The sequence below is a fragment of the Centropristis striata genome, chromosome 8, assembly GCF_030273125.1.
Source record: "Centropristis striata isolate RG_2023a ecotype Rhode Island chromosome 8, C.striata_1.0, whole genome shotgun sequence".
NCBI classification, from domain to species: domain Eukaryota; kingdom Metazoa; phylum Chordata; class Actinopteri; order Perciformes; family Serranidae; genus Centropristis; species Centropristis striata.
In genome coordinates this window covers 14,432,497-14,436,703 of record NC_081524.1, presented here as the reverse complement: position 1 = coordinate 14,436,703, position 4,207 = coordinate 14,432,497, and the positions used below count along the sequence as shown (strand labels likewise).

The 4,207-nt window shown below is 37.9% G+C and overlaps 1 non-coding gene across 1 annotated transcript; it reads left to right on the top strand.

The window, feature by feature from the left end:
• Positions 1 to 2,597: 2,597 nt before the first annotated feature.
• Positions 2,598 to 2,669, top strand: trnap-cgg (transfer RNA proline (anticodon CGG)). Its single transcript has one exon. It is a non-coding gene; the product is annotated as a tRNA-Pro (tRNA).
• Positions 2,670 to 4,207: the final 1,538 nt, after the last annotated feature.

The following is a 4,207-nucleotide window of genomic DNA, read 5'->3' as shown; positions in this document are numbered from 1 at the left end:
AACTGTTGGCAGGCCACCCGGCTCTATTGCAGACCAGATTTTTTTGCCCGGGGGCACAAATTGAGTGTGACTGCTGTATGATTCACTGTATGCACTGAATGATATATGTGTGTTACATCTGCTAAAGACCAGATTGTAGAGGTGCATATTGTCCTGGGCTCAGTTTATGTCCTGCACACAAGGAGGGATGGATCACAGTGCATTGGTGGAGGCTGACACAGCAAACAGTAAACCCTGTCTGTCTCATTTTTGAGCTTGCTTGTGTTCCACCTGTAATATAAATCTGTTTAATTTACGGTAAAATACCGGCAGCTGTAGTTGCCAGAACATCACCGTAAAAAAAACAGTGAGCGTATGTAAATGTAAATATCAGCAAAAACTGTAATTTTTTACTGAAAAATCCCATTACTTTTAGGGTACTTGAACATTTTATATTTACTGCAAAAGTATGTGTTTTCTACAGTTTATGACAGTAGAATTCAAAGTTTTATGCTATTCTTTGATTTACGGTAATTAAAAGTGTCTACTACGGTGATATACAATGTTTAATTTTACAACCTGATGCAATTTGACAGTGTTTTACTGTAATTTCTACTAACATTTTTTACAGTATATTCAAGAGCCGTTAAATCGATATAAATAATTAATTTAACATAAGCTTGAGAAACGTACACTGTAAAAAAGTCTTATATATATATATATATATATATTTGAGATATATATATATATATATATATGATATATATATATATATATATATATATATATATATTTGATATATATATATATATATATATATATGCATTTCTCTTTTGTAAAAAAATACTTTTTCTCAATGTTAAATATACGAAACACCATATCTCTAACATAAATATACTGTAATATGTTATGGTAAAATCTTTAATTTATGTGGCATTTATAAAGTATTTTCTTGTCAATTATATGGCAGAACAGCGTTTCTTTTGATGGAAAAACGTATACAGTAAAAAAATGGAATAAAATGGAAATCTTAAATGTGAAATCAACAGTGCAAATATCTTTTTACCGTAATATTAAAAAAAGTTCTACCCTATTTGTTACGGTAAAATTCTGGCAACCACAGCTGCCGGTTTTTTACCGTAAAAACAACAGCTTTTTTTTACAGTGCACCTGCATCAGCTCCACAGTGTGTTTTTACATAGAGGGGGTCTTTATTTATCCTGAAAAGCACAACGATGCACTAGTGGGATGAGAAACACTCCTGTTGCCCACCTCACCTCAGCCTTTAGTTCAGCCATCGAAGGGTAAGAAGTCTCAGAGGACCTCATTTACTGCTGGGAAAGAAATTGTGTTACTGCACTGTCACTTCTAGAAAAGAAAAAAAAATGTTGACAAATGTATAAGCTATATAGCTAAAGTACTCAGCAAACACTGTCTCTCTTTCTCCCCCTCTCTGCCATGTGTTTTGTGTGTCCACCAGTGCCCCCTGTCCCTTTGAAACCACGCGTTTCATGACTGCAAATATGAGCCTGTAGCTTTATGTGAGGCTGGAATCTGCACAAAAGCGGCCAGAAATACTCATGAACTCCTCTCGCCTAGCATTCTGCCAGAAGCTCAGCCTTTGAATCAGATGGTCATCCTGCCTCCACTGCAGCAGAAAATGGCCTCTTTGGACTCGGGTGAGTGTATGACACAGTATTTCACCAACCAGAGAGGACAGAATTGTGTTCTCTAGTTTGCCTTTGCAGATTGAAAAAAAATGAAAAAAATGATGCATGTGTTTGTTCTTACCTGGAGCCAGAAATGTAGGCACCTACCTGTTAGTGAGAATTTATACAACAGATATTCCCTAGTTTCAGAGCAGCAACAGTAACTGAATTGTTAACAAAAGTGTGACTTTGTGACATTTCACACCGTCAGTGAGAGGGCACTAAGTTCTAACATTTCAACACTTCTTGCTCTGTTAAATTGTCTGTTTCCCTGCAGTCAGGTAGACCCTGAATTCATTTTCCTGTTCACGATTCTACCTTTGCCTTCTAAGTTAGACACACATTTAGGACAGGTTGGATAGGATAGACTGTGTTCTTGATCCGTGGATAGCACTGTCCACTAAAACATTTCTGTGGGTATTCTCCTGTTGTTGCTGCAGGTCAAGTGGATTTAAGACTTTTGAGGGTTGTCTGTCTGTTTGTGTGCTAACTCTGTGCTAAACAGTGCAGAGTGCATCCTGCTTTTCACCTGTGTGTTCTGTAATAGTACAGCATAAAAAAACTTTCAAATGCATTTTGTTTATTCAACAGACAGTAGTGCAAGTGTCAAAGACAGACACAGTCAACTTGCTGGTGACTGAGGTAACATTTTGGCCACTGGCAACTTTGGTGAACTATTTTCATTATTAAAAAAAAAGAATGTTTCAAACACTTCTGTAATGTTTAATACACTGTACAAACACACAACAAACACTTTTCCAAAAGGCAACTGAGAGCAATAGGCTATACAACTAAAAATCATCTCTTATGCTATAAAATTCAAAATAGCAAAAGCAATGGTTTTTTCTGGTGTGTCCTGATGTACGATGGGCCGCGTCGTGTGGTCTTCCGATGAGATTAAAGTAGCTCGGCTCGTTGGTCTAGGGGTATGATTCTCGCTTCGGGTGCGAGAGGTCCCGGGTTCAAATCCTGGACGAGCCCAAAGCTTGTCCTGTGCTCTCTGTATAAGAGAACGAAAGGATCGAACTGAAAGTTGGCCGAAGGAGTACTGCCAAAGTCATGTGTTGTAACAAAAAGTGAGCCATGTTCTAGATTTCGGCAAGTAAACTCTGTGTTTTAATTTCAAAGCCAAGATTGCATGAGTCACAACGCAAAAAAACAAATTTTTGCATTAGGAGGATAATTCTAGTAAAGCACTCAAAGCAGCCAAACATTTATCATGGCAGTGATGGGCACATCTTGGTGAAACCATTGAAAGAGCATTAGTATAATATTTACCTACCCTGTGGTGGAGCAACACCAACACAGCATCTTATACACAACTCTCTCTGTTGCTGTTGTAACTGATCAGGAACCTGCGAGGGGGTCTTCCAGCATTTCATTTGCACTCCCAATAGTGTGAATGACTCACATGCCTCAAGACATGTTGCTAACACTGTCTAGCTAAAAAAAGTTTCTGGGAGGAACTCAACTCAACTCAACTTTATTTGTAAAGCACTTTAAAACAACAACAGCCGCAACAAAGTGCTGTACATAAACAAACAGAACAAGAGACAATAAAATAAATAAAACAGGAAATAAACACTAAAATAAATAGATTCATTGCTTTTTAAAAGACAATTTAAAAAACAATAAATAAAAGCAAACCATAAAACACTAAAAACAAGAGCAGAGTCTCATGCGTGGTTAAAAGCCAAGGAATAAAAATAGGTTTTAAGATGACTTTTAAAAATGGACAGTGAGGAGGCTAAAGGCAGCTCATTCCATAGTTTGGAGGCTGCAACAGAGAAAGATCTGTCCCCTCTGAGCTCCGTTTAGACCTCGGTACCTCCAGGAGCAGCAGATCAGCTGACCTGAGGCACCGAGCAGGAGCGTAGGGGTGGAGGAGCTCAGAGAGAACCTGTGCATTGGTTCCATATTCTGTGCATCAATCTCCATAGTGTGTATTCTGCATGGCTGCATGCACTGGACTCAGTGGCGGTTCTAGACCAATTTTACTGTGGAGGCCAAGGAGGGGCCAGGGTTTAATCAGAGGGGCACATAAGCACATGAAAAAATGGCAAAGATGATATTTAGGCATTCAAAATCTTTGAATGTCTTGAAAAAGACACAAAATGACCAAAAAAGTCACAAAATGAGAAGACAGAATAACCACAAAAAAAAACCCCACAGAAGACGTAAACATGACAAAAAAAGACACAAAATTACCAAAAAAAGACACAAAATAACTAAAACAGACACAAAAAAGACACATAAATGACACCAATGACAAAAAAGACACAAAATAACTAAAAAAAAGACACAAAATAACTAAAAAAGACACAACAACAGACACAAAATTACCAAAAAAAGACACAAATGACCAAAAAAGACACAAAATTGTTCCATTGTTCATCGTTATAAATTGATCATTTCATTATTAATTTGACACAGGGGCCACAGCAGGGGCCAAAGGCTTCTTCACAGGGGCAGTGGCCCCTGGAGGCCCCTGTGTAGAACCACCACTGACTGGACTGTGA